The sequence below is a fragment of the Catharus ustulatus genome, chromosome 18, assembly GCF_009819885.2.
Source record: "Catharus ustulatus isolate bCatUst1 chromosome 18, bCatUst1.pri.v2, whole genome shotgun sequence".
NCBI classification, from domain to species: Eukaryota; Metazoa; Chordata; class Aves; order Passeriformes; family Turdidae; genus Catharus; species Catharus ustulatus.
In genome coordinates, this window is record NC_046238.1 from 1,052,255 (window position 1) to 1,075,212 (window position 22,958).

A 22,958-nucleotide genomic window follows, 5' to 3' on the forward strand; every position below is an offset into this window, starting at 1 on the left:
AGCACTCCCCTGTTCTACCTGTGCCAGCAGACACAAAAAAGGAGCTTCTGGAACCCCTGATGTCATTTACTGGCAAGCACAAACCCATCTGTGACAAGCCAAGGGCTGGGGAGCTTGTGAATGAAATGCTCTGTGTGTGAACAGTGGGGAAAACACCCTGGGCAGGCTGAGCTTGCCAGGCTGAGTTTGGATCTGCTCCCCTTCCCCACTCCCAGCTCCCAAATTATCCACCAGGTTTTCATGAACCCCTTGTCTTGGTTTCAGTTCAAAACTGCTGGGTGGAAACACCAATTCAGTGTACATTTAGATTTGTCAATTTTAACATACTTATTTTCTGCTGTGAGACAGGATTAGGAGCAAGAGTAAGGCAAGCCTAAAATGTAAGCGGCGTAAAGAAAAACTTTACTAATAACATAAAGAAATAATAAATTCAGAATAAAACTTTCAGACCACCCTCCTCCCTTTCCTCACACCTTTTTCTCCTTCTTAACAACAATATAGAGAAACTTAATTTAGTGACCAATTTAAAAATAATATTTTTCAGTTTACTCCAGGGAGAGGAGTGCAGCCAAGCTCCTGAGATGTTAACCACCCAGCCTGGGCCCCTTCCATGCAGGGGAGCTCTGCCAAAGGGGATCCAGCAGATCTTTTATTTACTGATAAATTCTCTCCCTTCTCCCTGTCCTTCCTCTCTCCCTCCTCCCAGGCTCTGGGAATGGGATGAGCCATGGGCTGGGAGGTGCACAGGGTGTTCAGCCTGCTCAAGCCCTTGTGGGGTCACAGAGTCCTGGATGATCTCACCCCCCTCATCTCTCTGCCCTGTTCAGCTGCAGAGCTGGCTCAGAGCAGGGAAAACAGGAGCTCCTCAAAAATGTATTGGCACATCTGAGCTGGGTGAAGAACTTATAAAACTGATTCTTCTGTGAACTTTGAAGCATCAATTTGTTAAGAGGCAGAGATTTCCCTCTCTGAGCAAGGCTCTTGGTGGTGTGAAGGCAAATGATGTGTGTCAGAAACATTTCCAGAGGTATTGATAGGAAGGGCTGGGTGATGCACAGTGTTTCAAAAACAAATGAGGGCTGCCCAAATAGCTGCTCCCCAGCAAGCTGAAGTTACAGCTGAGATCCTGGCACTGCATTTATCAACATTTTCATTCCCAGCCACATTTCCTGACATTTATGCCAAAAGAAAATTCTGCAAAAGGTCAGCACAGGACTCAGTGTTATTAAGTGTGTGGTCTAACAAAAGAGCAGTGACTTTCACTCACACTTGCCTAACAACAGCTCTGCCCTGTTTGGGTCCCCAGACCCATCCTGGCTGGAATCACCACATGCAGGAGCCAGCACCTCAAATGCCTCTAACCCCTTCAAAGCCTGAATTATGGCTTAGACCTTGTCTGCCTGCTCTGCCTTCCTCTGGAATACTGGCACCAGCTGTCCTTACACTGAAAAATGGTTCCACTCACAGGAGACTTTGTGGCCACCCTCTGACTAAACAAACAGGGAGTGTGGAAGGATGTCTATTAGTGCCATTGATAAAGTGAAAAATGAGCTGCTCCAGATCCCACCAAACACCTGCAGCAGCTCCAAACTGGATTGCAAGGGCAGCCCCTTCCTTCCACACTCCCCAAAAAACTGAGCCCAGAGAATCCATGGCAGAACTGAAACTCCACCTTCTGCGTCCTTCTCTTTGCTGCAGGGCTGCACTTCCTTTTCCACGAGTACATTTTATTTTCCCCCACATTGCTTCTCAGACTTTTGGGAAACTCCATATTACCACACCAAAAGCTCCCAATAGCAGCCAGAATTGCTTTTATTGCTGTTTAACACAGTGCAGAATTTAAATGGCTAATGTATATGCCTCTCTCACACATGAATACAAACTGCTGCACAGCAAAACTTTATTTTATCAAATTAAAATGCACTATAGCACGAATTTATTGTATCTTTGCTCATAAGTGGTTTTATGCATTTGATTTTTTTTTTGTCTTTTAGAGTTTTGGCAGTAGATGGAAAGCAATCAAAGTCCCATTTAAAGCAGCCATGTAAGCAATTCTCATTTACAGAAGACAATGAAAAATTAATCTAAAATGAGTGTAACTAAGTTTTCATAGAAACAACAAAACCACTCAGACATTATCATTTTCAACAGCTGTTTACTGTCTTCATCTACAAAATCACCTGTCAAATTTTACTGTTGCCTCCAGGGGAAAAAAAAAAGCCAACCCCAAGTGCCTCTGTGAGTTAATAAACTGCTCCACATAGAACACAGATATTGAGGCTCCCTTTCTTTCAATTATAACACTTAGCAGGCGTGGTTGAGGTGATGCTGAACACCCCCCTTCTGCAGGATTGGATTCTACATTTTAACTACAGGGGAGATAAAATTCAGCTTGGCTGGTGGGTGAAGCTGGAACATCTGCCTCCTGTGCCCACGGGCAAAGCAGCATCTGCCACTCCTGGAAAGCTGCAAAACACAAATTTGTCCATGTGGAAGGCAAGCACTCGAAGGAAGGACAAGAGGGATGACAGCAGAACGAGGGTTGTTCTGGGGCAGTGGGGATTCCTGCCCAGCACAGTTTGTTTGGGAGGTTGAGAGGAGCTTGTTGAGAGCACGTGGAGCTGTTAATTCATGGGATGTGTGTGATGGGAAGTGCCAGAAAAACACCAGAAGGAAACCAAAGGGTTCAGGGGCTGTGCTGCTGGCAGCCTGATCCCCTGGCATGTGATCACCATGGGATCACCATGGGATCACCATGGGAATCACTATGGGAATCACCTGGGATCACCATGGGAATCACTATGGAATCACTATGGGAATCACTATGGAATCACTATGGGATCACCATGGGAATCACCATGGAATCGCTATGGGAATCACTATGGAATCACTATGGAATCACTATGGGATCACCATGGGAATCACTATGGGATCTCCATGGGAATCACCATGGGATCACTATGGAATCACTATGGGAATCACTATGGGATCACTATGGGAATCACTATGGGATCACTATGAGAATCACCATGGGATCACCATGGGAATCACTATGGGATCACCATGGAATCACCATGGGAATCACTATGGGAATCACTATGGGAATCACCATGGAATCACTATGGGAATCACGATGCAATCACGATGGAATCATGATGGAATCACTATGGGATCACTATGGAATCACCATGGAATCACTATGGAATCACCATGGGAATCACTATGGGAATCACTATGGAATCACCATGGGAATCACTATGGAATCACCATGGAATCACTATGGGAATCACTATGGGAATCACCATGGGAATCACTATGGAATCACCATGGGAATCACTATGGGATCACCATGGGAATCACTGCAAGAATCACCATGGGATCACCATGGGAATCACGATGGAATCACCTGGAATCACTGTGGGATCACCATGGGATCACTATGGAATCACTATGGAATCACCATGGGAATCACCATGGGAATCACTATGGGAATCACTATGGGATCACCATGGGAATCACCATGGGAATCACTATGGGAATCACTATGGAATCTCTATGGGATCACTATGGGATCACCATGGGAATCACCATGGAATCACTATGGGATCACTATGGGATCACCATGGGAATCACCATGGGAATCACTATGGGAATCACTATGGAATCTCTATGGGATCACTATGGGATCACCATGGGAATCACCATGGGAATCACTATGGGATCACTATGGGATCACCATGGGAATCACTATGGAATCACTATGGGATCACTATGGGATCACTATGGGATCACCATTGTATCTCCAGGGACAGCCCAACCTTTGCTGATGGCTGGAGCTGGAGCTGGAGCTGGAGCTGGAGCAGCAAGCACAGAGCAGCAGCCCAGGAAAGCCAGGCAGGACAAACAGGAGGGACAAGCACACAGCAGCTGAATGAATTGTCCTTCACATGCAGATTCTCAGGCTGAACACTCTCTAAAGCTGCCTCAAGTGCTGCTGCTGTCCCTAATTTCAGATTTCAGAGAGGGGAAGGAGTTAATTACTGAAGGGCAGCTACAGGGAGTGGGATGCACAGCTCCTACTGACTTCCTTAATGGTGGTAAAATGTGCAAATCCTGCGGACTGTGGCTGAATTTAAATTACAATGATTACAAAATATAAAGCCTAAAAAAGAGGATTTATACATGAGCAGATTTAGCCGAGACACAGACTCCCTCAAGACCTACATTTTGTTTACATGCAAAGCAGGCTGTGCCTCCTGAATGCCTAAATCCTGACAGCAATTATTTATACATCTCAGCACCCTCCTAACCATCATTCCTGCTGCTAAATGCCCTGGGGAATATCTGCTGGTTATGGGTTCATCCCCATTTTCTGGCCATGGTCCAGCAAACCACTTTCAATGTGCAAACAGCCCTGCTGCCTTCAGAGGGGCTGCTCATATGATGCATAAGTCCATAAGGACATTGCTCAAACAGATCCATAGCATCACCAACAATAGCAATGCATTTGTCTGGCTGCTTTCAGGCAGGATTTTCATGCACAGCTCTCAGGAGTACAGAACTATTAACTTATCTCTTGTTATCAGAGCTGGGGGACAGATAAATGAAGCGACTTGCCCAAGGTCGTGCAGGAGTTCATGGGAGAAATGAGGACACAAACAATACAGCCGAGTTTAAATGGAGTCCTGAGGAGTCTGCAGAGCTCTGCTGCTGGGTGAGGGAGGCTTTGAGTGCTCTGACAGTGCTAGAAAGGAAATCAGGGAGTTATACAGTGGGAACCAAATATTTTAGAAATTATTTGCATCTACTCTCATGTTAACCAGCCCAGATCCACCTCATCCAGAAACGCTGGTGACAAGTTAATTCATGTTAAAGCTGAGAAATCCTAAAGCTGAGGCTGTCTGTAATCCTGACCCAGCTGCAGGAATACACTCAAACATGAGCCATTGCTATAAATTCCTTAAAAAGAATCAACACACAGTTATTTATAATGGAATAAAAAATGGCAATGCTGTATTTAACCAGAAACTAGCAGCCACTGTTCAGCACATCCTGCAGCCCCATGTGAGCATCTCTTACTTTCTCCATCTCAGCCTGTACACAAATTTGCTTTAAGAGGTCCCTGTTATATATGTTACCATTTTACACCTCAGATTTTTGCTCTAATTTAAGAAATACACTTTCAAGTATAAGTCTGTGGCAAGATTCTCGTTGGGATGCAGGTGAAATTTCTAGAAGTACCTTGCTGCCACATTCCAAAGTGCTGGGGTAGCTCTGGGGTTTTCAAGAACACAAGTTCCTTTCAAACTCTGATTGCTTTCAAATGCATCTCCTTTCTCCCAGGCACTGGGAATTCGAGGCCCCAGAAGTTCTGAAAATTCCAATAGGTGCCAGGCTGTTGAAATAACTGCTTTTTTTAAATTTAGGTACTACAAACTACAGTCATCAAAGCATTTATGCATTGCTTCACTTGGCGCTGCAAAGCCTAAGTGGAACAGATGGCCAGCTCAGGTTTCCAAAAGTGACTCAGATACTCAGGAGCCCAACTCACACAGGAAGTCAATACCAGTTAATCTTCCAAATGTCAAATGGCACTTTTGAAAATAGCACTTTCCATTACCAGCAAGGACCTGAAACTCTGCTTTTTAAATGTTTGCTTTGTACCAAGCAATACCCCAGGCTCCAGCTGTCTGTCTTTTTGTGTTCAAAGGACAAGGGAGCACTTGGGTAATGCAGTTTGTGCAGGCAGGTCCCCAGCAAATCAGCCAGTCCTGCTTTTTTCCTGTAAAGGACACTTCCAGGCAGCAAGCTGAAGGTGGGGAGGGGAGAGCTGAAGGGTGAAGACATTCAGAATTAGCAGCACAGCCCTCCCCTGCTTGCCAGGCTTTGGCAGGGAGTGCAGCCCCCACACAGGAGCTCTGATCCTGGGGGCTCAATCAGCAGAAATTTAATGTGAGTGAGGAAAAGCTGCAGCAGACAAACCTGTAATGCCAACAGGGCATTCATTCAAGCACAGGTGTGAGGTTCCTCTGCATGCCATGGCAAATCAGCCAGCTCTCCTCCATCCAGCCCCAGAGCAGCATCCACAGCAGAACCAGCACCCAGGACACAGTGCAGGGGTTGGAGTGGATGCTCTGGAGTCACAGATCACCCCCTTCCCCTCCTGGCACCAGGGACCTGAACTGCCAAACTCTGCTCGTGGTGGAGAGCTCCAGGCAGCACCAATTCCATGGTCCATGGCCACCTGAGAAAGTTCCAGCACATTTCTGCTGCAAACTGGTCATTAATTAATCAACTCCATGTCCTTCCCAGAAATGGGAACTGGAGGGGGAACTGAGCTGAGTGGTTTTGGTATTTTTAACCTGGAATGCCAAGCAGAGGAACAACAGCCATTATCTGCAGCTTGTATCTCAGGAGAGGGAGAAATGAGGAGGTGATTTCTGCCCACAGCAGGAAGGCTCAGAGCAAAGTGCCAGATGAATGTGGAAACTGAGAAGAGGCTGGAGGGACACCAGTCCTGCAAAGACTTTGAGAGTAACTTGATACACCTCTAGGAAACTCTGGGAGAGCCTGCAAGTTCCAGACATGCAAATACAGAGTTTTCAGGTATCAGCAGAAACAAACTTGGGGTCAGGTATCTACATAAGCTTGGGCAAAAGTCAAAATGCTGTCACTGACTGAGGGCAGTGTGGAAACTCTGCTTCCACAGCCTGGTGAGTGGGAATGCACAGAAGGAAGCCAACACCAGGAATGGCATCTGCAAACTATAAAATTATAAGTGCATAGATCTCCCTCTAATAACTTCAATCTTTAGTCTTTGTTTAGCACTCTGCTGTTTTCAGTACAAAGGAAAAACCTCATGGCATTAGCCCCAGGAGAAATGTGACTTTCCTTAGAAAAAAGAACAATTATCCTTTTGAATTCCCTTTGAAGAGCAGTAATTTCAATACTTTCTTTTAAAATGTAAGTTACAACTACTTAGCAAAGAGAGAATGACTGTTGACATATCTTTCCTGCATCTAATAATCTCTTCCTTTCACTTAAACTGTCTTTTTCCCTGCAGAGGATTATTATCATTGAGCTCCTTGGAGTCTGACAATAACTGAGATGTTTTGGCTATTGGAGTCAGCACTGAGATTTTTTAAAAGAGCAATACAGAGACGTGGAAGGCAGAAACTGAAATGCCCAAATCATCAACACTTGACTTTAATGAGAGACAGAAAACTTTTAAAGGCTCAGGAGAGGTTTGATGTCTTCACTTCCATCCTACTCAGAGTCCTCCTGGCAGCACTTGTGCCAAGCCTGACCACTTGGTGACCCAGCTGATTAGCCCTTGCTTCTTGTTTATCTTCAGCTCCTGCCTGCTGAGACAGCTCTGGTGACCCATGCACAGCTCAGGGCAAACCTGCTCAGCCTCTGGGCTCTGGAAAAACCCAGGGTGTGAAAGCCCAGCTCTGCACTCAGCTTCAGAGCAGGGTGCACCCCGAGGAACAGGGGCAGGCTGCAGCCAGGGCTCCTGGGAGCTGCACAGCCAGGGTGCAGGGCTGCTCCTGTGCTTCATCCCATCATCATCATCATCATCATCCCATGACCAGGATCACCCTGTTACCATGATCCCATCATCATCCCATGACCAGGATCACCCTGTTACCATGATCCCAGTGATCACCCCATAACCATGAACCCATAATAACTCCCTAACCATGGTCCCATCATCATCCCATGACCAGGATCACCCTGTTACCATGAACCCATAATAACTCCATAACCATGATCCCATCATCATCATCATCCCATGATCAGGATCACCCTGTTACCATGATCCCAGTGATCACCCTGTTAGCATGATCCCATCATCATCCCATGACCAGGATCACCCTGTTACCATGAACCCATAATAACTCCATAACCATGATCCCATCACCACTCCATAACCATGATCCCAGTGATTACCCCATAACCATGATCCCATCATCATTTCATGACCATGATCCCAGTGATCATCCCAAAACCATCATCATTCTATAACCATGATCCCATCATCATTTCATAACCATGATCCCATCATTACCAGTGCTCCAGAGCTGCTCCTTTTCCCTGATCCCATAACTCCATAGCCATGATCCCATCATAACTCCATAACCATGATCCCATCATCACTCCATAACCATGATCCCAGTGATCATCCCAAAACCATCATCATTTCATAACCATGATCCCATCATCACTCCATCACCAGAGCTCCAGAGCTGCTCCTTGTCCCTGATCCCATAACTCCATAACCATGATCCCATCACCAGAACTCCAGAGCTGCTCCTTGTCCCTGATCCCATAACTCCATAACCATGATCCCATCAGCAGAGCTCCAGAGCTGCTCCTTGCCCTTCATCCCTCACACTCACCCATGCTCATCCTCTCTCCCCAAGGTGTCTCCACTGGGATTTTGGCTGCCAGTCTCTGGTAACAAAACCAGCAGCCCTGACCCAAACCACAGGGGTATCCAAGGGTCCCAGCTGTGCTCTGTAGGTGTGAAATGAGGAGCTCTGCTCTTGGAAGAGGGAGCTGTCCCCAGGGCAGCACACACCAGCACCTGGGGGCACAATCAGCTAAAGGCTCTTGAATTTCAGGGGCATGAACCTCAGCACTGCCTTGGAAAATTCCATCTTCCCCTGCTGAAGGTGAAAAACCAGCAGCAGCTCTGGGACTAAAGGGTTTACACACTTTGCTGAATCTGATTTCAGTGATATCTGGAACAGGTCTAATAAAAAGCTAAAGAGAGTAGGAGCTGATAACAATTAGTGACTAATTACATGTGTAGATGCTTAAATAGCAGCATTTCCAAATCTTGGAGCGTACATACTGTAAATCTTTCATGTAAAGGATTTGCAGAGAAAGGAATCCTCAAACCCTCTTTAACATCTTCAGTGGAACAAAAGATCTTTCTGTACACTCTCTGACATTACTCAGGAAACAGCAAATTATCTGATTCAATTGGCTCATGAGTAAAAGAGCACGCAGCAATTAACTCCTTAGAAACCAAATCCCCCTTTGAGAGGATTTATTATTTTAAAAAATTAAATACATAGTAAAATAAGAAATGCAAGAATTTAGAACCGAGCACAGTCAAATATAAGAAAATATAAGAAAAAAATGTAAGATGGAAAAGAAAAATAGTTTTAAATGTAAGAAAAAATTCTCATGCAGGGCTGAGCTACTCAGCAGTCATTAACATTACAAAGGGATGAAGTCTCCAACAATCTAAGTAATCTGAACAGATAAGTTACCCACCACAGTCCACAAAAGATGTGGCTTCAAAGTAGGCAGGATTAATGGTCTTGCTTCCTGGCAAAATGAAGTCATGCTTGTGTATTTGTGAATAATTTTCCAGAAGGCAGGAACAGCTATAATAGAGCCTGATAAATACTTCAGTCAGCTCCTACCCACATAGCTGGGGTTTATCCTGAGAGTCACAAAACTCAGGCTCTGTTCTGTATCTCACATGTACACAGGGAACTGCAAACTCACAGGGAAGATGGCAAATAAAAATGAATAGAAATTATTTACTGTGCTTTGGTGTTAAAGCATCTCAGCTCTGCCCAAACTCCTGCTCTGGGGTTTGGACTCTCTGGCTCATGCACATCCATAGAGCCAAATCAAAGAATATATTCCCACAAACACAGAAAAGTTAAAGCTTAAAGTTCTTCCCTATCCTTCCCTGAATGCTGAATCGGGCTCCAAATTCAAACCCTGGTTATTTCCTTGTCCTCATAGCTGGGGCTTAGCTCCTGCTGCCAGTTACAGACACATCTCTTCAAATTCACTTGCTGAGGTCAAAGCAAATCCAGGGAAATCAGGAATCCTCTGGGAGCAGATGGTGGTGAAGAGTTCTTACTTTTCCAGCATTTAAAAAGTCAGAGCCAATTTATGCACAACACGTAAAACCCTGGCCTCGAGTGTCCTGGGTTTGCTCTAAATGCACTCTGTGGCTCTGGGTATCTTGTGGGGGTTTTTTATTTAATAAACCCACACAATGAATTAATGTGTGATGCACAGAGAGCCACAACAAATCTCCACTGCCTTGCATCACTGGGGGACGTGGCAATTATATCATGTTGGATGACTTTGGGTTTCATCTCAGCTCAGCAACTCCACCAGCCCCAGAGATCCTGAAGAGAACAGGAGAGGCTGCCTGTCAAAATAATTAACAGAGCTTTGTCTCACAGGACATGGCAACAATCCCTTCCTGGGTGGTTTAGGGTGGAATGCAAGCAAAAACTGAGTTTGTGGCCAATTCTGAGCAAGTTCCCTGCACTTACCACGACATTTCCAGGTTAACTTTTCCAGTTCTGTTGGGAATGTACCCTGCATTTAGACAGTGTTGATCTGTAATGTACAGGAGTTTTACAGTGAGGAAATCCACAGACTGTGGAACTGCACACAGACAGCCAAACATCCACAGTAATGAACAGATCCAGCTTTTAAATTTTCCTCACCAGTCTCATTAAATCTCTGGGCATTTCTCAAGATAAAAATTGACAAATAGCATCTCCAAGTGGAGAGCCTCACCACGCTCCTGCACTTGCTCAGACATGACAAAAAATGCCACAGGAAATGATAATCACATGCAATTAAAGTCTCCAAACCCAAGTGAACAATTGCTAAACTAAGCAGACAGATCCTGCTCCTCTGGGGACTGTCAGTGCTGCTTGCTGAGCTCTGATTTGGCTGAAATCTTCTTCTCGTGGAGTGCAGCATGCAGCTCATACCCAGCACAGATCTCTTTGGCTCAGGACATCCCAGTGAATGAATTCCATGCCACACTGAAGCACTCTGGCTAGGGGAGCAGATGCAAACATTGACTTTCTCATCAGCTGGCCCATCAGTAATGCTCTGCTTGACAGGGCACCCTGCTTTCCAAACCATCTGATGGCACTGCTAAATGTGCCAGTCTCATTAAAAATAGTTGAAACAGGGATGAATTCAGTGTCTGAGGTCACTTGAGTACTCTGGCAGAGTCATTATTGAATTTCTACCAGTGTGATTACAAAGAGTGCGTGCCCAGTCCATTAATCTGCAGCATGGAAACCAAAAATCAATGGGGTGCTGCTTCAAACTCCTTTTTGGAATAACTGCCAGCATGTGTGAGGGTGTACATGTGGGAGGGGACTGGGGAAGGTGCTGTCACAGCCCTGCATGGAAAAGAGATCACCTGGTTTTCTGAGCTGTACCCCAGAGAGGAGAAACGAGAGAAGAGTCAAAATTTATCCTGAGCTTGGGCTGAATGCAGTCTGCAAAGGAAAATTTGCCATTTGCTCCAATGAAGCCAAGGTTTCTTTTCTGGAAACTTAACTGGGACTGAACTTCGTGGCAAGCCATCAGGAATTCAGCACTGATTGATCCAAAACTCTCTGCAGCAAACATCTCAGTTTTCTTCAGCAAACTCTCCTCTCCATGGAATTACTGGCATGTTGGTAATGGAGTAACAGCAGAGTTGTGGAGTTTTGGTGAATGACCATGGGACAAACCCCTCTAATTGTTTCAGTGGATGGGGGCTGATCTAAACTACTCCTTGACACCTGAGCCTTCAGAGCAATAGGGACTCATCACAGATTTTTCCAAGAAAAAGGACTGGATTTCCTTGCTTAAGGAAAAAGTGCATCAAAAATATAAAAATATGAACAACTTTTGTATAATACTGCTACTCCCATTTCATTTTCATTCCTTATTTTGAAAGCACCACAGAGGATGTGCTTACAGACCTTGACTGTCCATAACATCTACTCAAAGAATCAGGAGTCAGGGACTTATTTAGCCAGGATTTGACCTTTTTTTTTGTGGAGTTCAGACATTCAGCACCTTTCCAAAGAGCAGCCAGGCTCTACCTTGTTAAGCTTTCAGGAGGTGCAGGGAATCCTCCAAACACTTCCCATGTCCCCTCCAAGCCAGCAGCTCGTGAACAAAGCTCAGCTCAGAGCAGGTGATTTGTACAAGCCCTTGACACAGTGCAAGACAAACCCAACACTGATTTACACTTCAGGGACTGTGGCTGCACAGCTCTGAAAATAAAAGGCTGCCTTTTAAAATGTCAGTGTTTGCTGATAGTCACCAAGAAGTGGCAGTGGAAAAACCCAAGATCTTGTGTCATTCCCAGAGGTGACATCCCAGAGGTGTCCCTGCAGCCTGAGCTGCAGATAAATGATGATTTGTAAATGATGACTTAGAGAACCAGCAGAGTAACACTCCCCTTTCAGGTGTGAGTTGTGGGAGACCTGCAATGACCTCTGATACAAGACAGCTCTTTAACCTACAGGAGTTGGTTTTTTATAACAGGCAAGGATATTTTACTTCCTAAGCTTGTAAAGGCCATGTGTTACCCCTGCTTGACTGTGTGAAACATGCAGGGGAGCTGAGGGGAATCCATCCTCAGAGAATGGGAGAAACCACAGGCTGTGCTGGGTTCTGCTGGGTTCTGCTGGGCTGTGCTGGGTTCTGCTGGGCTGTGCTGGGTTCTGCTGGGCTGTGCTGGTTCTGCTGGGTTGTGCTGGGCTGTGCTGGGTTCTGCTGGGCTGTGCTGGGTTCTGCTGGCTTCTGCTGGTTGTGCTGGGTTCTGCTGGGCTGTGCTGGGCTGTGCTGGGTTCTGCTGGGCTGTGCTGGGTTCTGCTGGGCTCTGCTGGGCTGTACTGGGTTCTGCTGGGCTGTGCTGGGTTCTGCTGGGCTGTGCTGGGTTCTGCTGGGCTGTGCTGGGCTGTGCTGGGCTGTGCTGGGTTCTGCTGGGCTGTGCTGGGCTGTGCTGGGTTCTGCTGGGCTGTGCTGGGTTCTGCTGGGCTGTGCTGGGTTCTGCTGGGCTGTGCTGGGTTCTGCTGGGCTGTGCTGGGCTCTGCTGGGCTGTGCTGGGTTCTGCTGGGCTGTGCTGGGTTCTGCTGGGCTGTGCTGGGCTGTGCTGGGTTCTGTTGGGTTCTGCTGGGTTGTGCTGGGTTCTGCTGGGCTGTGCTGGGTTCTGCTGGTTGTGCTGGGTTCTGCTCTGCCCAGCTGGAGTTCCAGAAGTGTTGTGTTTGCTCACAGAGCTGCCAGGCTGCAGAGCAATGCTGCTGCTCCTTCCTGCAGCCTGAGGCACTGCTGGTGGGGTCTGCTCCTGCCTGTGCAACAAATTCTGTTCTCTCTGTGCCAGCCTGCACAGGATGCACTCAGGCATTCACAGGCAGACAGAGTTAGCCAGGTGAGGGATGTGATTTTTATTGTGTCCCATGTGCTGGGACCCACTGCAGGGTGTGAGGTGATGAGGGACAGCAGGCAGGAGTGCAGGGGACACAAAAAACGTCCTGGAGAGCTGCAGGATGAGAGCCCAGCACCTCCCTGCACCTTTTTTACAAATGGGCAAGGGAAGGGTCTCCCACAGCTGAGATGGGAGGGTCTGGAGAAGCAAACCCAGCTGGGCTGATGCACAACCATCAGCTGGCAGCTCTCAGTCACTGTGCTGGGTGTGAGCATCCCTCAGTGCAGCTCACACAGAACTCACTGAACTCCTGAATCCAGCTGGGGCTGAAGTGAACAGTGCAGGACTGGGACTGCAGGGACAGCCCTGCTGCACTGGGAGCATCCCCAAATCCTCCCTTACCAACTGCTCTGCCAACCATCCTGGCTTAACTCCATTTACAGCAAGGTCTCAGCCTTTATGCAATGATTTCCCACCTGTTTCATACAGCAGTGCCTGTTATTGGATAACAAAAGAAATAGTGATTTTTATCTGTGCTTTAAATAGGCAGTAACACATCAAACCCAAGTAACTTTGATTGGAAGAGTAAATCTCAGTAAGGCAGTGCAGAAACAAATGGTTCAGCTGTCAAATATATAATATTTTGTGTAAGGAGTGGAAAGGTTTCAGATAAATGCTGGTACTTCAGCACTGTTCTTTGGTCAGCTGTGACTGATCTGACAGAGACATGAGACGGAAAAAAATATTTAAAATAATCTAATTATCTTTTATGATATTGTAGCCAGCTTTCTAGAGGTCTCTCCTCACCAGTTTTAAGTGTCTCAAGCTCAGAGGAGTTTTGTTATTACAAAATTCCTCAAGCAGCAATGGCACAGAGGGCTCACATGTGTAAGAAACATATTTCAATTTGCTTCACTGAATACCAACAAAGTTCTTATTCACTTTATTCTTGAAAGGTTTGGCTTTTGGCACTTTTTTCCTAAATTTTCTCCATTCTTTATTGCCTGATTTATTTCCTCTGCTGTGAGAGCTCCAGAGGAAGGCAGAGTTGCTTGGCAGTGATGGGGTATTGCTGAACTCAGCTGTTCCTGGCTCTCAGCAGATGTTTCTGCTTCAAAGGCAGGGTGAGAAAAAAAAAACCACAGGCACAAATTCCTCCTCCCCAGCCCTGCATCTTTTGTCTCCTATCTTCCAAATCACAAGGAAGGCTCCATCACAATAGCTGCTAAACCATCCAATAGTGCCACACCAAAAGCAGAGCTGACCCTGCCCCAAAGCAGATTTAAAGTGCAAGGAGAAATGAGCAGAAGTGTCAGTCCAGAATGGGCTGCACCTGAAGGTTCTGCTGGGTAACTCCACTGTGAATTTTGGTTTGTTGGAGCAGGAGGCTCTGGGATTGTTGAGTGCAGGGGCAGGAGGCAGCACTGGGGGCAGGATTTGCCAGTGGGATGGGCAGATATTCCTCCTGAATATTCCAGAAATGCTGCAGAACATCCCCCTGAGCCTCAGTGAGAGCTGAAAAGCAGCAGAGTGTTTGCAAGTCCCTCCTGAGAAATGATTACCTTGTCAGGGAGTCAGAAAATCCCTGATCCTGAGCAGCAGCAGTGTCAGTTGTTATTGAGCCTGTCTGTCAGTGTGGATGGATGGACAGCTCCTGTCCCATTATTCCATGACTGCACACCCACTCTGTTTGTGTGGGCTCTGCTCTGTTTACATTGGAATGAAATAAAACAATACACCCAGCCTGCCTGGAGAGCACCAGCAGCAAGGCTGGGTTACTGCAGGCAGGGACTGAGCCTCCAGCATTTGGTTTTGATAGCATGCAAAAAGCTTTTCCAAATTTGTCATGCAAACAAATTTGATGCTTTCATTTGGGCAAGAAAGGTGTGAAGAATGCCCCTTCTCTTGGAACTTCAGCTTTCTGCTTCCCAACAGACCCAGGAACTCCAAAGTAGATTAAAAAGAACAATTATTGCAACTGAAAGTTCTGTAGGGATCATGGACAGATCTCTTTAGTGCGTTTTCTTATCTCATCTCTACTAATTAATTTCTTCTCTTAGATAAAAAACTCATGGGCATGCCTTACTCCTTGGCTAATACTATTTTAAGTTCTGCATGAAGATGATTGTAGTAATGGTCAGGACTAAGTCTAACAGTGGTTCTGCTGAAATCCAACAGGAAAACTCCTTTTAGCAGCACCTAGCAGCAGGCCTTAAAAACCTCAGTGAGATCATCACCCCTGCTTTGAATTTGAATTTTGAATTTCCACAGGAGAGCGTTTTGAGATACCTGACCAGGAAGAAAATGCTGTGCAGTTATTATCCTTGTGCAGAGGCAGTTTGTTTTCTGTTGGAAAGGAGGAGGAGCTGCTGCTGAGCAGTGGAACACAGTTTGTGCTGGATGCTCAAGTTTTTGTGCCTGTTCAAAGTTTTGTGCCTGTTCAAGTTTTTGTGTCTGTTCAGGTTTTTGTGCCTGCTCTCCCAGTGCTGCTGGGTTTGGCAGGGCCAGGCTGGGGCTGCTCTGGGGCAGCTGCTGCAGGAGAACCACTCAGCTCTGTGTTGTTGCCATGACAATTGCTCCAGTTATCTCAAACTGTGTCTTTCTGAACTTGCATTAGTGAGAGGAGTGAGAGGAAAGGGCCCTTCAGGCTCTGTGAGGGTCCTTGTCCACCACAGAATTCACTTCTCCATAAAGGCAGGGAGGGCTGGCTTAACCCTCAGCATGCACAAGGTTCAATAAGCTGCCCTGGTTCCTCAGAGAGCTCTAGAAAACAAATATTCCGTGCCAGGGGAGCTGGAGACACTGTGAGACACTGCAGCAGGCAGAGCCCTTTGTGCAGCAGCTATTCCTGAGACACACACATCCCTGCTGCTCCCTCCAGCTCAGGCTCTGGTGAGCACTGCTGGCATTCAGAGCACAACAGCAGCCATGTGGGAGGCTCCTTGGGGAGGCACCTTCCAACCCCAGCCTTGTGTGCCCTAGGAAGGAAATTGCTGCCTGGCACAGCTGCTGAGCTCATCCCTGTGTGCAGATGTGCAGCGTGCCCCTGGCACCTCCCCTGCTCTGGGGACACTGCTCTGACCTGGAGAGGCAGAGACACCTCCCAGGGCAAGGACAGCAGGGAAGGGGGTTAGCTGGGAGATCAGGGGAGAGACAGCAGGGAAGGGGGTTAGCTGGGAGATCAGGGGAGAGACAGCAGGAAAAGGGGTTAGCTGGGAGATCAGGGGAGAGACAGCAGGGAAAAGGGGTTAGCTGGGAGATCAGGGGAGAGACAGCAGGGAAAAGGGGTTAGCTGGGAGATCAGGGGAGAAAAAAGGGAGGGGAGGGTGCTTAAAGCAGGGGAGGGAAGGATGGATAGAGCGGGGAGGGAAGGATGGATAAAGCAGGGAAGGAAGGATGGATAAAGCAGGGAAGGGAAGGATGGATAAAGGGATGGTTAAAGCAGCAGGTGAGGGATGGATAAAGCACCAGGTGAAGAATGGATGAACCAGCAGATGAAGGATGGATAAAGCAGAGAAGGGAAGGGAAGGATGGATAAAGCAGGAAAGGAAAGGATGGATAAAGCAGGAAAGGAAAGGATGGATAAAACAGGGAAGGGAAGGGAAGGATGGATAAAGCAGGAAAGGAAAGGATGGATAAAGCAGGGAAGGGAAGGATGGATAAAGCAGGGAAGGATGGATAAAGCAGAGAAGGGAAGGGAAGGATGGATAAAGCAGGAAAGGAAAGGATGGATAAAGCAGGGAAGGGAAGGATGGATAAAGCAGAGAAGGGAAGCATGGATAAAGCAGGGAAGGATGGATAAAGCAGTAGATGAGAGATGAGTAAAGCAGGGAAGGGAAAGATGGATAAAAGGATGGTTAAAGCAGCAGGTGAGGGATGGATAAAGCAGGGATGGGAAGGATGGATAAAGCAGAGGAGGGAAGGATGGATAAAAGGATGGTTAAAGCAGCAGGTGAGGGATGGATAAAGCAGAGATGGGAAGGATGGATAAAGCAGGGAAGGGAAGGATGGATAAAGCAGGGAAGGGAAGGATGGATAAAGCAGGGAAGGGAAGGATGGATAAAGCAGAGAAGGGAAGGATGGATAAAGCAGAGAAGGGAGGGATGGATAAAAGGCTGGTTAAAGCAGCAGGTGAGGGATGGATAAAGCAGGGATGGGAAGGATGGATAAAGCAGGGATGGGAAGGATGGATAAAGCAGGGATGGGAAGGATGGATAAAAGGCTAGTTAAAGCAGCAGGTGAGGGATGGATAAAGCAGCAGGTGAAGGATGGATTAAAGCAGCAGGTGAAGGCTCAGCTGTAAGTCCTGGTGCAGTTATGGACAGCCACACACACTCCCACGTGGCACTGGAAGAGCACAGATGCTCAGCACAAGAATGACTCAGGCTGGGAGCTCCCAGGGCTGCACCAGGCATTTGCCAGCAGCCCAAAAGGCTGCACTGAAATGGGCACAATCCTTCAAATTGAGGGCCAGAATCGTGGACTTGTTGAGGCTGAAAGACTTTTAATTAATGTGGTTGAGTCCAACCACCCACCCAGCCCTGCCAAGCCCATTATCAAAGCACATCCCCAGGCACCACATCCACTTGTGTGCCACAGACTGGAGGGACACCTTCCCTGGGCAGCCTGTCCCAGTGCTGGACAACCCTTCCAGGGCTGAATTCCTTCCTCATATCCAACCTCAGCCTCCCATGGTGCAATCTGAGGCATCTCCTCTTGTCCTGCCTGACACAGAGCTGGCTCAAGCTCAGCCAGCTGCCAACCAACACCTCCAGCCTCTTCTTCCAATTTTCCCTTGAATTGTGGAGGCTTCATTCTGCTCAGCTGAGGGCATTTAATAGCTCAGCCTTTTCCTCATCCTTGGTTTTCCCCCACATCCAGTGGAGAATGGAGCTCTCCTTTTGTTCATATATCTATACATAATGCCTGCTCATAGGTGAACTCCTCATAAATGAATGGAAATTGTTTCTGTTTCAGGGTTTAATGGTGTAAGACATCACTGCTGGTGTCTTCCTGCCCAGGTGTCTCTGCAGTGTGTACAGCTCAGTCCCTGCAGACACAGATGTGATTTCCTGCAGACTTGCACAAATTTCGAGCACCCACAGCACTGGTGCCATCTCTGCTCCTGCCTCAGTTATCAGTCAAAAGGATGCAAAAATCCTGACCCACGAGCACTAAACCTCTGAATCCCTGTGAGAATCGTGCTGTCTGCTCGAGGTTTTGAGGTCAGCAGGCACCACTGCCACTCTGCTGAGCTCTGCAAACCACTGTGACCCAGAACTGCCAGGGCAGCATGACCCAGATTCTGAACTAATTAATAACACCTTCCCTGCTGATGCTGTGTGACTGCTGCCTGCCCACAGCCTGGGACAGGCTGGCTGTGCTCTGTGCTCTGCACAGCACACACTGCACATGGCTCACACTTCTCCAAGCCCAGCTCCTGTTGTACACACACACTTTACTTTTGTTTCCCAATCACGAGGGGATTTGTTTCACTGACATCCCTTGGCAGCATATGGTGCTGCCAGGCACAGCAGGGATCTGCACAGAATTGCAGAGGCTTTGTTGCTTTCCTGCACGTGCTGGAGATACCAAACACAGCCTGGGGACACCAGGGCATGCAGCCATAGCCAGGCAGGGCTGAAAGCCCCAATCCACACAGAACACAGCCCAGCAGAACGAGGGGAGGGGCAGGGAGTGACTGACACGGCCCCAAACATCAGCACAACATCTGGCAGCACATCTGGCAGCACTCCTCCCCTGTCTGCCCCTTGGCAGAGCCCACAGCCCACCCAAAGGTTCAACAGGATCAAGTGCTGCATCCCAGCAGTTCTCCAGGATGCAGCTGTCCCAAATCCCTGCTCTCTTACACTGTTTCTGTGCCCTGCTGACAGGGATTGCAGTGCTGGGGGACTCCAGAGCCCCCAAAGTGCCACATCAGGGCACAAATGTCACCTGAGAGAGACTGAGGGCAGCTCGTTCCAGGACACCCCAGGTCTGCAGGGGCAAGAGGAGTTAGGCCTGGGTCAGACTCAGCTCTGAGCTCCTGACACTCACTTTAGGATGCTCTGGGGCTTTGGCTTTGGCACAGAAGGCAGCCTGAGAAATTCCCTGAGCCTCCCTTGCTCCTACCCCTGATCTGACAGCAGGGCAGCAGGTGAAGCTCTGCTGTGCTGCAGTTTGATATGTTCAACAAACCAACCCCACAAATACCCCTGTTCAGCCTTGGAACAGCTCTCCTGCCCTGTGTGGCAATCCAGAACACACAAAAACCAGGAGCCCTCCCCCAGGGCTGCTCTCAGGTGAGTGTGGCACCTCAGCAATCAACCACACCAGCCTTACTTGGGCTGGAACCAAACAGAGGCAATACTGAGAGATGGAACTGGTGCCAGCAGTGACCAGAAATATCCTTTTGTCTCCCCCAAGCACACACATCAAACCTCCAGAAGCAGAGACAACAAAGGAAAACAAGCAACCAAGCAGTTGCCTAAGCCTTGTTTTCACCAATCAACACTGTTGTTATCCTCATCAATGGCTACTTGAATCTCAGCAGAAATTGCATTCTGAGGCACACAAACATTGCTGATTTCGAGCTGTTTGCACTCACTTGCCATAGCTGCAAAGCCTTTTGGAATAATTTGAAGCTAAGCTCTGGCTTTAGCACCACAAAGTATTTCTTAAAAAAGTAAAGAAGTATGACCCACTTAAATTCTCAAAAGGTAATGGTAAACAATTACTGATGTGATGTATCTAAAATATCTCTTGTGTTCTATTATTTATATAATGTGAAAGATGTGTTAGCTGCTGTTGCATTCAGACTCCAACTGCTTCTCTCAAAGTGTTTACAGTGCAATTATACCAGGTACTAATGACACAGAAAGGAAAAGCTGGGATGGAAAATGAGTGTTTTTATGGAGTCTGGGCACTTGTCTCTAGGGGATGAAGGGGAAGGAGTGCAATGGTTCTCCATGGTGCAGCAGGGGATTTCTGAGCAAACACAGGGGAGAACTGCTCCATGAATTAAGCAGCAGATTTCTGAGTTTGCTGCAGGGAGGATGAGGCAGAGCTGGAGCTCCAGAGCTGCTGCTCACACCCCACTGAGCTCAGCACAGAACTGCACAGCCCCTCCTGAGCTGCACTGCTGGCCCAGCCTGCAACAACTGCTGGAAACTCTCACATTCTCCACCAAATTCAGCCAGCTCAGTGCAGAGGGCTCCAAGGGACACCAGGATCTCAGCACTGCCCACCATGTGCCTTCCCTCAGGTTTCCCCACCCAGCACAAACATTTCACTCCATCCAAGGCTCATCACGCTTCCAGAAGACAGCGACTATTTACATGCACAAATGAGAGAGGCATTAATTAAAACATTGAGTTTTATTTGCATAATTAGTGCCAAAAATATTTTTATGGGTTAATTAGACTTCATGGAAATTGGATGGAGGAGATTTAATTTGGGGTTTGATAACCTGACTATTATAGTTCTGCAGTTGCAAATCTGCTCAGAGCTGCATGCTGCTCTACAGCTACATCCTCCCTTTAAACTGGTTCAGTTTTTACTCCTGGCAGCCTCCAGTGATGCATTTCTCCTTTCCCTTCACCACTCCTGAGCTGGGCTGACCCTGTTGGATGCCAGGTGCCCACTGAAGCAGCTCCATCCCTGCCCTGCTCAGCTGGACAGGGAGGAAAAACCAGAATGGAAAACTCAGGGTGGAGATAAGGACAGGCAGAGATCCCTCACCCAGTGGAAATGCCCTGACTCACACAATCAGCTCAGCAGGAGCTGCTCATGGCAAGAGGAATTTCTACACTTCACACATTTGTGTAAATACAGAAGTTAAAATCTGCTCAATCTCTGTGCCTGAAGGTGCAGCACAAAGCAAGAACCAGCCCAGCACCCACCAAGGATCTCATGGTGCTCCTCCACGAGCCCAGCTAACAATAATCCCAGAGCCTTGATTGGATCTGTACAGTGGGAAATTCTCTGCAGGGACTAATGTACAGCAGCACTGTGAGGATTCATTACCATACCTGGGAAAAGCAAAGTAATTTCCACTGAAAATACACAACTTCACTGTGTGCCATGGGAGACAATCCTAATTATGGAGAAAGTCCTGATTTAGTGCTGTGGAACAACGTAAAACACAGCACAGAGAGGCAGGCACTGCTGCCCAGTCCATCCCAGTGCTAAACACAGCACAGAGAGGGCAGGCACTGCAGCCCAGTCCATCCCAGTGCTCAAACACAGCACAGAGAGGCAGGCACTGCAGCCCAGTCCATCCCAGTGCTCAAACACAGCACAGAGAGGCAGGCACTGCAGCCCAGTTCATCCCAGTGCTCAAACACAGCACAGAGAGGCAGGCACTGCAGCCCAGTTCATCCCAGTGCTAAACACAGCACAGAGAGGCAGCACTGCAGCCCAGTTCATCCCAGTGCTCAAACACAGCACAGAGAGGCAGGCACTGAGCCCAGTTCATCCCAGTCCCTAAACACAGCACAGAGAGGCAGGCACTGCAGCCCAGTTCATCCCAGTGCTCAAACACAGCACAGAGAGGCAGGCACTGCAGCCCAGTTCATCCCAGTCCCTAAACACAGCACACAGAGAGGCAGGCACTGCAGCCCAGCTCATCCCAGTGCTAAACACAGCACAGAGAGGCAGGCACTGCAGCCCAGTTCATCCCAGTGCTCAAACACAGCACAGAGAGGCAGGCACTGCAGCCCAGTTCATCCCAGTGCTCAAACACAGCACAGAGAGGCAGGCACTGCAGCCCAGTTCATCCCAGTGCTCAAACACAGCACAGAGAGGCAGGCACTGCAGCCCAGTTCATCCCAGTCCCTAAAACACAGCACAGAGAGGCAGGCACTGCAGCCCAGTTCATCCCAGTCCCTAAACACAGCACAGAGAGGCAGGCACTGCAGCCCAGTTCATCCCAGTGCTCAAACACAGCACACAGAGAGGCAGGCACTGCAGCCCAGTTCATCCCAGTGCTAAACACAGCACAGAGAGGCAGCACTGCAGCCCAGTCCATCCCAGTCCCTAAACACAGCACACAGGGGGCAGGCACTGCAGCCCAGTTCATCCCAGTCCCTAAAACACAGCACAGAGAGGCAGGCACTGCAGCCCAGTTCATCCCAGTGCTCAAACACAGCACAGAGAGGCAGGCACTGCAGCCCAGTCCATCCCAGTGCTCAAACACAGCACAGAGAGGCAGGCACTGCAGCCCAGTTCATCCCAGTGCTCAAACACAGCACAGAGAGGCAGGCACTGCAGCCCAGTTCATCCCAGTGCTCAAACACAGCACACAGGGGGCAGGCACTGCAGCCCAGTTCATCCCAGTGCTCAAACACAGCACAGAGAGGCAGGCACTGCAGCCCAGTTCATCCCAGTGCTCAAACACAGCACACAGGGGGCAGGCACTGCAGCCCAGTTCATCCCAGTGCTCAAACACAGCACAGAGAGGCAGGCACTGCAGCCCAGTCCATCCCAGTGCTCAAACACAGCACACAGGAGGCAGGCACTGCAGCCCAGTTCATCCCAGTCCCAAACACAGCACAGAGAGGCAGGCACTGCAGCCCAGTCCATCCCAGTGCTCAAACACAGCACAGAGAGGCAGGCACTGCAGCCCAGTTCATCCCAGTGCTAAACACAGCACAGAGAGGCAGGCACTGCAGCCCAGTTCATCCCAGTGTTCCCCATACAGTGACCCAGCAGGTCACAGGAATCTCCAGTTCTGGAAGAATCAGCT

At 48.2% G+C, this 22,958-nt stretch overlaps 1 protein-coding gene across 2 annotated transcripts in view; it reads right to left on the reverse strand.

Moving 5' to 3' along the window:
* TMEM132C (transmembrane protein 132C) overlaps positions 1-22,958 on the reverse strand; it is a 181,987-nt gene that overhangs the window by 53,855 nt on the left and 105,174 nt on the right. The gene's annotated exons all lie outside the window — the stretch shown is intronic.